The following is a 12,419-nucleotide window of genomic DNA, read 5'->3' as shown; positions in this document are numbered from 1 at the left end:
GTTCAATCTCAAGAGACTGAATGTAAAAGTCAACTTCTGTATGGAAGTAGCTGTTTTGCCCATAGTATTAAAGGAACAGTTCACCTAAACAATTCTGTGATCATGTACTCACCCTCATGTCTTTCAAAACCTAAATGTTTTTTCTTACGTGGAACACAAAAGATGTTGGTTGAATGTCTGCACTGCTCTTTTCCATACAAAGTAAGTAAATAGGGACGGGAACTAACCCACAAATGACCAAAAAGCATGGGCAAATTTACTACTCGCATCTACTTTGAGGAACAGACCGGAATTTAAGTCATTATTCACTCTTAAAATTAATTTACTATTCTGCATATTCAAACTTGGCGTGTCATGTTCAGTTGTGGAACACGCAAGAACCAGTGGCGTTTGGCATCACTGACATCAAACATGGCATTACGTGTCTTCATACAGCATATTTGAAAGTGAAGTACATTTAACACATGCGTAATATGGACTACATTTTTTTGGTTCACATTTTATCATTGTTTTGTTTTTTTAAATATTTCCTTTATTGCTCCACAGAATAAAGAAAATCATCAAGAATTTTCATTTTAAGATGAACTAGGCCTATTCTTTAACTTAATTTTAGATTTATTTATTTTATTTTTTTCTTTTATTTCTTTGTTCATTTGGCTTCTTTGACCATGGTTGTGTCACTTTGCTATCAAATGTACGTTTTAAGGTCAAATTCACACTGAAATTTTAACATCAGAAATGTCACTGGATACAACTGCTTCATTCCTGATCATCAGTCACATTTGCACCTCTATTTTATTCATCAACAAGCTTTTGACAAGTGTAAAGTTTTGGGCCACAGCCACCAACCACAGATGATAATGTACTCAGGTGAAGAAGTGCTGAATTACAGTTGAAGTCAGAATTTTTCCATTACTTAGGCTGAAGTCATTAAAACTCATTTTTGAACCACTCCACAGATTTAATATTAACAAACTATAGTTTTGGCAAGTCATTTAGGACATCTACTTTGTGCATGACACAAGTAATTTTTCAACAATTGTTTACAGACAGATTGTTTCACTTTTAACTGACTATTTCACAATTCCAGTGGGTCAGAAGTTTACATACACTAAGTTAACTGTGCCTTTAAGCAGCATGGAAAATTCCAGAAAATGATGTCAAGCCTTTAAACAATTAGCCAATTAGCTTCTGATAGGAGGTATACAGAACTGGAGGTGTACCTGTGGATGTATTTTAAGACCTACGTTAAAACTCAGTGCCTCTTTGCTTGACATCATGGGAAAATCTAAATAAATCAGCCAAGACCTCAGAAAAGCAATTGCGGACCTCCACAAGTCTGGTTCATTCTTGGGAGCAATTTCCAAATGCCTGAAGGTACCAAGTTCATCTGTACAAACAATAGTATGCAAGTATAAACACCATGGGACCACGCAGCCAACATACCGCTCAGGAAGGAGACACATTCTGTCTCCTAGAGATGAACGTATTTTGGTGCGAAAAGTGCAAATCAATCCCAGAACAACAGCAAAGGACCTTGTGAAGATGCTGGAGGAAACAGGTTGACAAATATCTATCTCCATAGTAAAACGATCCTATATCGACATAACCTGAAAGGCTGCTCAGCAAGGAAGATGTCACAGCTCCAAAACCACCATAAAAAAGCCAGACTACAGTTTGCAACTGCATGGGGACAAAGATCTTACTTTGAGAAATGTCCTCTGGTCTGATGAAACAAAAATTGAACTGTTTGGCCATAATGACCATCAATATGTTTGGAGGAAAAAGGGTGAGGCTTGCAAGCAAAAGAACACCATCCCAACTGTGTGGCAGCATCATGTTGTGGGGGAGCTTTGCTGCAGGAGGGACTAGTGCACTTCACAAAATAGATGGCATCACGACGAAGGAAAATTATGTGGATACATTGAAGCAACATCTCAAGACAGCCAGGAAGTTAAAGCTCGGTCGCAAATGGGTCTTCCAAATGGACAATGACCCCAAGCATACCTCCAAAGTTGTGGCAAAATGGCTTAACCCTCTGGGGTCGACGGATGCACGGGAGCGTCCTGCTGGATTTATTCCTCATAACAGCAGAAACTACTTAAAATACTCTGTCATTTTTGGGCATACAGATAAGTGTAAGACATCATTAGAGACTATAAAGGGTCTACTTTTATTTGTGTACACTCACAATAACAACAAATCCTTGTGTTTTGTAAAATAAAGAAAATAAATAAGGTGCGCTTTCAGCCGTCTGTCTCCGCGAGCATCTTTCTGAAACATGTCACAAAAATGAACTGAAACTCCACGAATATTTATCACACAAACATGAAACATATGTCTAAAGAAAGCTTAAAATGTCTACTTTTAAATAAAATAATTCAAATGTAAAACAAATATTCTCCTGCAATGTAATTTGTATGAAACAAAGCGATGTACAGTTTCTCCGAGCTCAGCTAATTATCCCTAATGTGATCATACCCACCAGCAGAGCACGCTATTCATACGGTAATGTGCTGAGGCGATCAATGCAAATGGTAAACGCCCCCAACAGTGCCTTAAAAAGCATCAAGTTCATTCACTTTTCTGCACGTTTGGAAGATGGCACGCTACACAGGTGAGGAAGCTCCTGGATAGTGACGAAGAGTTCACATTTTCCTCAGAAGAAGAGCGGAAATCCGACGATGAACGTTTGAAGAGCGACTTGATCCAGCCGAGGATACAATTTCGGATAAGTCATTTAGTTTTACTTACATATTAGCTGACATGCTATTTTATATAAACATGTACATATTTTACTAGCTGGACTATTTCCAGACTTGCCAGCCAGGATTCAGAGTACTGAAATTGGAAATATGTCCTAATAGGCAAGTTTTAGTTACATTTAAATGCTGTTTCGGCTAAAGCAGGTATTTAAATTGTATGCTGTATGATATCAATATGATATGTAATATGATATAAAAATAATATGAATGTTTAGATTATATTTTAACTAGTGTTTATGCTGCCTCATTATCATCAACAAAGCTTGTGCTTGCAAATATCTGTTCAAGTGTAAATGTGTAAAATGTGCTGTAAATATGCCCATATTAAAAAAATCAGCATATTAGAATGATTTCTGAAGATCATGTGACACTGAAGACTGCAGTAATGATGCTGAAAATTCAGCTTTGATCAAAGGAATAAATTGCATTTGACAATATATTCAAATAGAAAACAGTTATTTTAAATTGTAAAAATATTTCACAATATCACTGTTTTTGCTGTATTTTGGATCAAATAAATGCAGCCTTGCTGAGCAGAAGAGACTTCTTTTAAAAACATTAAAAAATCTTACAGATCTATAAACTTTTCAATGGTAGTGTAGGTCTAAAGTTTTTAAGTAAAGTCTTTATGTAAAGAAAATGTATAGTCAGATTACTTTTAACTTAAACTTGATTTTGTGAATACACTACAAACAATACATTCAATCATTAAGTCTCCTCACATTCATTCTCTCTCAGGGGAGGGGTCTTTGTCTCCTCAGGTGTGAATCACATCAATATTCATGATCATCCACGCCTCCTAGCATATGGCCTTTCTAACACTAAAAGTGTCTTACAAAAGTGAAATGACTATATTGTTTTGTATGAATGAGAGATCAGGATGGTTTCACATCATTTATGTAGCAAAAAATCTAGGCTACAAGATCCAGTTCTCAAAAGTCTTGTGAACAAATGTTTAGTATGTGATATATGGCCTTATTTCAGTGACTTAAAATGTTTGTTTTTTCAAAAACCACGCATAAACTTTATTTTCTTAAAAATACAAACATGTACATACATGTTGTTCACATATTATTGTAGCCCAGTTTGTGCTGAATACATTGTTATCAGACTTTAGCCATTAATATGTTCTTAAGCAACTGAAAAAAGCACAAATGTCAAGGCATGTCAAAACTTCTCCATGGCCCAAAACACCCTCAGACCCCAGAGAGTTAAGGACAACAAAGTCAGGGTATTGGAGTGGCCATCACAAAGCCCTGACCTCAATCCGATCGCAAAAATATCTGTGGGCAGAACTGAAAAAGTGTGTGCGAGCAAGGAGGCCTACAAACCTGACTCAGTTACACCAGTTCTGTCGGGAGGAATGGGCCAAAATTCCAGCAACTTATTGTGAGAAGCTTGTGGAAGGCTCCTCAGACAGTTTGACCCAAGTTAAACAATTTAAAGGCAATGCTATCAAATACTAACAAAGTGTATGTAAACTTCTGACCCACAGGGAATGTGATGAAATAAATAAAAGCTGAAATAAATCATTCTGTCTACTATTATTCAGACATTTCACATTCTTAAAATAAAGTAGTGATCCTAACTGACTTAAGACAGGGAATGTTTTCTATGATTAAATGTAAGGAAAAAAACGAGTTTAAATGTATTTGGCTAAGGTGTAAACTTCAGACTTCAACTATACATAAATATATAAATATATAGGCTACATTTAAGCCCCACATCTATAAAGGATGCCAACTACATTCAAATATATTGTTGTTTGTAATTGTTACTGACTGAAACATCCTCAACCACTGACAAAAACCAACAGAAAAAGACACGTCCAGCCTCACGTAATAGTTTCGGTTTGTCCTATAATATACTGTATGTACCAGGAAATTTAATTTATCAATATTCTTCATGACACAAAAATCAATAAAATACAATTAACTACACAGTCTCGCTTGAATTTTGGGAGTTTGTTTGGGGTGCTCAGAAATGAACAATGTAATAAGCATGTGCTACCATCAGCTGCTGTGAAAAGGATTTTATGCAGTCCTCAACAAAGGATCCAGCTCAAAGAACAAAAATCATATATGGCTGGCTTAATAAAAGAAAAAATGTGTTAACTTAGAATGTTCTACTAAATGTATTACAAATACAAATACTGGATATGGATAGTTAACAAATAACATGGACTTATATACAGTTTTGAGTTTGTATAAAGGGAAGTGTTTAGTTTAAAATACTGTAACTGGTCACTATTTAGATTTTTAACTATTGTTTTATCACCTTTTTCACCTTGCAATTCATTTAAATAGTCCTGCGGTGTGACAAATGATTTTTTTAAAGTATATGCCATATTGTCTCTCAATTAATATGATTTTAATAATAACAATTTATAAAAATGGCATTTTAAATCATTTTAGATGGTGCGTATCATGTCACAATGCAGGATACTGCTGTGACATGTGATGTCAAATGCCCATATACTGTACACACACTTATCATTGATTATAATGATTTATTACTGTACTTTATCAAAGCATCATTTTAGTAGAACAGCAGTATAATCGATGTAGATGATTGTAACTGCCTAAAATGCAATATTTTCCATAAATGAAGCAAGGACTTCTTTAAGACTTGACATACTAATAATTTATTGATGCGATTTCTGTTGTAGGCAGCAATAATAGCAGAGAGTAAGAGGCTTAAGCTTTGACAGCTAAAACATTCAGATGTTTTGTACAGCATACTAATTACTGCCAATCACATAATTGCCTAATTGCTTTCTTAATGGTTGCACTGGTTGTTTGTGAAGGTCCAAAAGCAATATGTGCCTCAATGACCACATTAGAGATTCCAGAGAGTGACAGTTGTGCTCTGTTGGCCCTGTAACTTTCTCATTTAGTATACTCGCTAACGTCCATAATTGGCATACTTACAGAGCCATACCAGCAAAACACCCATGCCCGTAAGCCTAACCTAGAGTAGCACTTAGTGTGTGCAGATGCTACAGATCACTGGGCATCTCTCTCACTCCTTCTGCATGCATCTGTGAGATTTGCTGAACATTTTACAAGTAAACTGCTTGTAATATTTTCAGCTACACTAGTGATCTTTAACCCAAGCTAGCAGGTTAAAATTGAAGAGCAGCCAATGTTCAAAGCACAGAGAGGTCATTTCACTTACAAACACAGACCCGTGGCTTTTTATGCATTAAATTTTTAGCAACCCTGCCAGAAACTTATTGCCAAAATGAGCGTTTGTACGAGTGAGGTTTGGACGCTGTCTCCTTGTATAAGCCTGAAAGTACAGACCACAATTTTGATGATCTGTCACAGCCCATATTTCATAATTCAAAACCAGAGAGTAAAGTGCCAAGTGCAAATAGGCTCCACTGTTAGCAGAATATCACCTCTGAGGTCACTTCTCTTCGCAAGCAAAAGAGGAGGTTGTGGGTGGATTTCTCAGTTTGACTGTGTGGAGGGGGGGGGGGGGGGTCAACAGTTACGAGTACTCTCAAAATAAGCACCTGTGCTAGGTCCTCCTCCCCCATCTATCCAACAAACACATGCACTCACACATAATTCTCCTGTTTAAGGCATAACAAGAGCTGGCCCAATACCGACAAGTATAAAAATGCACAAATGAAGATTTCTAGAAAAATATCTTAACTCAATTGGTCCATTCAATGCAAGTAAATGCTACCAGAATGCTGAAGCTCAAAAAAAGCTTATAAAGGCAGCATAAAAGTAATCCATACGACTCCAGTGGTTAAATCCATGTCTTCAGAAGCCATGTGATAGGTGTGAGTGAGAAACAGATCAATATTGAAATTGTTTTTAACTATTAATATCCACTTTCACCAGCCATAATAAGCACTCTCTTCTCTCCTAACACCCTGTCTACACTGGCGGCATGACGCGTCAAAAGCAATAGAACTCATCATAATCAATGATGCCGTCTTTACTGAAAGCGTCCATTGTGGCGCGCCACATTGCACCGTGCGTAAATGGGTGTTCCATTCCATTTTGCACTGCACACACTACCGCTACTACTGCCAACAACACAAATAAACGGATTAGAACGTTTGTGTTGACGCATCCAATGTTGACAACCTCAAGCCATTGTGTCATGTCAACGGACGTGCCTGATGTAGACAGTGAGTACGTTTTTTATTTTTTTTGGTAATTCAATTTTTTTTGTGCATATCGCCACCTACTGGGCAGGGAGGAGAATTTATTGTAAAAAAAGTACTTAAATAATGATCCGTTTCTCACCCACACCTATCAAATCACTTCTGAAGATATGGATTTAATCACTGTAGTCTTAAGGATTATACTTTTATGCTACCTTTATAGACTTTTTGGAGCTTCAAAGTTCTGGCCACCATTCACTTGCATTAATTGGAGCTGAGATGTGTTTCTAAAAATATTAATTGGTGTTCTGCAGAATAAAGAAAGACATACACACCTGGGATGGCATGGAGGTGAGAAAATTATGAAAGAATTTTCATTTTTGGGTGAACTATTCCTTTAATGCCATATATTTGGGTGTTCAGCTTAGGTCATTTTATCATTTGTCTACAGCCCAGTTTATCAAGCCATGCATATGTGACTACATACGTGCATGTGTAGGTAGAAAGGGGGCTGTATTGTAATATTTCTGCTTCTAAAATTGTATCCTCCAATACAGTAAAGACTTTATTTTTTATTTTTAAAATGTGCTTGGACAACGTGACTGCGCCCAAATCTGCAAGTCCCTCATTCCCCGTGTCGGCGGCGGAACCCGCGAAACAACGGCGCCCCCTGTCGGATCTTCCGAAAGCCGTTTCGCGTTATTAATGAACGACAATATTTAAAACGTATCTTACCTTGCGTGTCACGAGGTGTCAGTGAAGAAAACTCGACGTGGTTGAAATGTGCCATCTGTGAAAGTGAGCTTCGTCTTGTGAATTTTATCCACGAAGATTTCCTGACAGAGGAGACGCGTTCCTCGGCGCATTTTCAGACCTTCGGTGAACCACCTTGACAGGAGCTTAAGTATTCAATGTTCTGAAAGAAAGTAGAGCACAATCCTTAAATTGGGTTAACATAAACGTAATAACTGATGGTTTAGTTTATTTCTTACAACTTATCGTTCGTGTTCAGTAGTCTGTGAGAGAAATGGCACACCGAAAAGCTTAGCGAGTGGGTTCGCGGGCAAACTGATCTGCGTGGAAACATAACGGTTCCCCCGCACAGAACCAAACGGCTCACAAGAAACCTAAGAGACTGACGGTGCCTTAAATAATAAGTCTCCGTGAGCTTTAAGTAAGAGAATATAGTCAGTGTTAAACAGGTATATGAGAGACCCGGCGTGTTTAAATGAAGGGCGGTGTGGTATTCCCCTCACGCGCGCGCGGGGTTTGTCTCTATGTAGGGCGCTCGCTCGCGCAGCAGGTGTTGCGCATCAAGGCGGTTGAAAGAATTTCTCCCTTCACAAAAATACGCCGACGATTTCGTCAGCGTCAAGCTCCAACGATTCCCCTTTTGCCACTAAAGAGTGAACCCACAATTGGTAAGGTAAATAAGCTGAGAATAACACATTTGATATTTTATTGAATGTAAAAAAAGAGGAAAAAACTCACCTAAATCTTCTTTATGCATTTCGAACATTCTATTCGTGAATTTCACAGTGCCCCGACTCTTCATTGTTTAACCTTGCTCGTTAAACAAATCCGTCAAGTTCGGCGCTCTTAACGGAGAAATTCCACCAGTGTCCTTATGCTTACCGTCAGCATTCCTTACAGCGATTCGCCAACAAATCGTCCAAAATACAACGATCCAAACTGAATTTTTTTCTTTATTTTTTCTTTATTTTTTCTTTTTTAGTCTCGAGCGCGTTCCGCACAGGATCTGGTGGAACAGGTCCGTGTTCTTCCTTCTGAGGGGGAATCCGTCAATATCACATCCTTTTGGAGAAACCAACAAGAAAACACCGAATTCACAGGTGTACAGTCGATAACGGTGATGAGCTTTATTTCGGATGTAGATTCCTCTGCGACACCGTCGACTGAACTCGAGACGTCAGTGTAGTCAAACTGTCTCGAGCGCGTATACGCTCTTTAACATCTCAGCGCGGAATTGAGACTGTACTTGCCAATGCCTCCCACGCGCTCCACGCACAATACAACTCAATTCCTGTACCCTGTATCAGCTATAATTAAACGTAAACATATGTTTTTGAGGGGTAATGATGTTGATTTACTATGTGTCTATGTAAAAAGACTAGTATCTCATTGCTTATACTACGCGGTAACCAGTTAGAGGATTTCAAAAACATTTGATTATGTGCCTTGGCGCGTGTAAATATTTCCACCCAACTTTACAGACCATTGCTCTCAGATGCATGACTCGAGTAAATAGATTGGGTCTCGGTCTCTCTCTCTCTCTCTCTCTCTCTCTCTCTCTCTCTCTCTCTCTCTCTCTCTCTCTCTCTCTCTCTCTCTCTCTCTCTCATACACACACACACACACACACATTGCGTTGCACATTCAAACAGTCACAAATGATAATGAAAGCCATTCCAAGTCCCTGCGCACGATTGGCGTGTCAAAACTGTGGAAAATTCTCAATCGCACGACGCCTCAGAAAACAAGCCATTTTGCTCTATGATGTCGCAAAAAAAAAAAAAAAAAAAAAAAATATATATATATATATATATATATATATATATATATATATATATAAAAATTGTCCCATCCAGTGACGCCTCCACGTGTTAAAGAGAGCAAAACAGTTCAAAGACTCGACTCCAATCTGTCTCAATGAAAACGGAGAATTTGGGTTTGCTCCGTTTGCTCTAAAATGGGTGTTTTTTCTGAGTCAGACGTTCCCATCGGTGTAATATCCCAAGGCAATCTGCGAGAGACTATAGTGATCCCCCAACTCAAGCAATTAAATTAAATTAAATTAAATGATTTTATGGTTTAAGCTGCTAAAATCACTCACTCAATCAAAAGTAAACTGCTTGACACAAGTCTATTGAAAGTTATTAAAACTTCCGATTATGACGATGTAGATGTGCATATACAGTACAGTATAGGATAATGATGTATTTATGCCCTGAGTAGCGTTGCCACCCGTCCCGTAAAATACGGAATCGGGCCGTATTTAAAGATACAATTATGCGTCCCATATTTAAGCTGGTCAATTTAACATTGATATAAATTGGAAAATTTGCCCACTGTGGGTAAGGGACCGTCTGAAAAGTCCACAAATGGTGCAAAATCTGTGGATTTGTTTCTATATAAATGTTCAATAAGATCAAACAGTGTATGAATGCAATCACTGAGTCATAAAGACAAGTACAAGTGAAGAAAAAAAAATGTAAAATACATATAAACCAACAACAATGTATACATAAATAAGATAAAGATGACAAATAATCAGAAAAATACAAATATTTTTAACATACACTATATTGCCAAAAGTATTCGCTCACCCATCCAAATAATTGAATTCAGGTGTTCCAATCACTTCCATGGCCACAGGTGTATAAAATGAAGCACCTAGGCATGCAGACTGCTTCTACAAACATTTGTGAAAGAATGGGCCGCTCTCAGGAGCTCAGTGAATTCCAGCATGGTACTGTGATAGGATGCCACCTGTGCAACAAGTCCAGTCGTGAAATTTCCTCGCTACTAAATATTCCACAGTCAACTGTCAGTGGTATTATAACAAAGTGGAAGCGATTGGGAATGACAGCAACTCAGCCACGAAGTGGTAGGCCACGTAAAATGACAGAGCGGGGTCAGCGGATGCTGAGGCGCATAGTGCGCAGAGGTCGCCAACTTTCTGCAGAGTCAATCGCTACAGACCTCCAAAGTTCATGTGGCCTTCAGATTAGCTCAAGAACAGTGCGTAGAGAGCTTCATGGAATGGGTTTCCATGGCCGAGCAGCTGCATCCAAGCCATACATCACCAAGTGCAATGCAAAGCGTCGGATGCAGTGGTGTAAAGCACGCCGCCACTGGACTCTAGAGCAGTGGAGACGCGTTCTCTGGAGTGACGAATCACGCTTCTCCATCTGGCAATCTGATGGACGAGTCTGGGTTTGGCAGTTGCCAGGAGAACGGTACTTGTCTGACTGCATTGTGCCAACTGTGAAGTTTGGTGGAGGGGGATTATGGTGTGGGGTTGTTTTTCAGGAGCTGGGCTTGGCCCTTAGTTCCAGTGAAAGGAACTCTGAATGCTTCAGCATACCAAGAGATTTTGGACAATTCCATGCTCCCAACTTTGTGGGAACAGTTTGGGGATGGCCCCTTCCTGTTCCAACATGACTGTGCACCAGTGCACAAAGCAAGGTCCATAAAGACATGGATGAGCGAGTTTGGTGTGGAAGAACTTGACTGGCCAGAACAGAGTCCTGACCTCAACCCGATAGAGCACCTTTGGGATGAATTAGAGCGAAGACTGCGAGCCAGGCCTTCTCGTCCAACATCAGTGTCTGACCTCACAAATGCGCTTCTGGAAGAATGGTCAAAAATTCCCATAAACACACTCCTAAACCTTGTGGAAAGCCTTCCCAGAAGAGTTGAAGCTGTTATAGCTGCAAAGGGTGGGCCGACGTCATATTAAACCCTATGGATTAAGAATGGGATGTCACTTAAGTTCATATGCGTCTAAAGGCAGATGAGCGAATACTTTTGGCAATATAGTGTATAAAAGATATATTTTTATTTTTTATAAATCATGGATCAGGAAATTTCTCATTTTAGCATATAAGAAAGGATATACAATAATAATACAATATATAATATTAATAACGCATATTAAACCTTAACGCATTTATTGCTATAACTGTGGAGGTTAGGGGCCGTGATCCGTGATTTTGCTTAAGTAGAAGACAGGCTTGATATTTTGATTGTAGCCAAACCCAGTCTTTGAGAACATATACATGCAGTAATGTGTATTAAAATGGTGAGTGCTTTAGACAAAAAGTCACCCCAAAGAAAAATTATTTCTTCAGTCTTGTGCTGGATGACTCACATTACAGTGTTCACAGTTGAAAAATAAGAGATGTCCATCATAATCAGCTGAAGGGCTTTTATTTTTGTGTCGCTGTTCTCAATTGGCTATCATCAGTTTCTTACTCAGCTTTCAGAACACTGTAATCGTGATTTAGAGAACTGCCACTAGAAAGGCATTTGAAACCATATGAACCAAGAGAAATCAGTGACAAAACATCTTTAGTTAATGTTGGTTAAAAATGGTGTAGGGAAATAGAATTATTAGTTCACAAAAAGAAGTGCTTGTGTACTGTATAGCTACAAAATATTGTGATTACAGCAAAATATATAGACATTAAAAAGTTTCTAGGTTTAAATATGTTTACAACAAGCAGAATCTAAACAGAACAAATCATTTGCTGGAAGGTTCTTCTATGTCTACCCATTATATTCATTAATTCATTGATTACTTTGAAACACTTTTTATGTTTATGTGTGGCCTGCTGTTTGGGCATGAAAGCAGTATAGAAGCCAGTATTTGTAACACACTTGTGTTTTATTTATTATACGTGTGAATCACACAAAGAAATACAAACACTTATTTGCAAGTGCATTAAATCGGTCTTATTGCAGAGTTAAACTGGGTCAAATTAGTAGTTGTTTACTTATTAGGC

The 12,419-nt window shown here is 38.3% G+C and overlaps 1 protein-coding gene across 1 annotated transcript in view; it reads right to left on the bottom strand.

The window, feature by feature from the left end:
- Positions 1 to 8,824, bottom strand: part of LOC127445419 (glutamate receptor ionotropic, NMDA 2A-like) — a 153,559-nt gene extending 144,735 nt beyond the window's left edge. The window contains exons 1-2 of the mRNA XM_051705477.1: positions 8,383 to 8,824; positions 7,627 to 7,807 (exon numbers count right to left, since the gene is read on the bottom strand). The gene's annotated coding sequence lies outside the window, so the exon portion shown is untranslated. The remainder of the gene's footprint in view (positions 1 to 7,626; positions 7,808 to 8,382) is intronic.
- Positions 8,825 to 12,419: the final 3,595 nt, after the last annotated feature.

Source organism: Myxocyprinus asiaticus, chromosome 8, assembly GCF_019703515.2.
Source record: "Myxocyprinus asiaticus isolate MX2 ecotype Aquarium Trade chromosome 8, UBuf_Myxa_2, whole genome shotgun sequence".
NCBI classification, from domain to species: domain Eukaryota; kingdom Metazoa; phylum Chordata; class Actinopteri; order Cypriniformes; family Catostomidae; genus Myxocyprinus; species Myxocyprinus asiaticus.
This window is presented reverse-complemented; position numbering and strand designations above follow the sequence as displayed.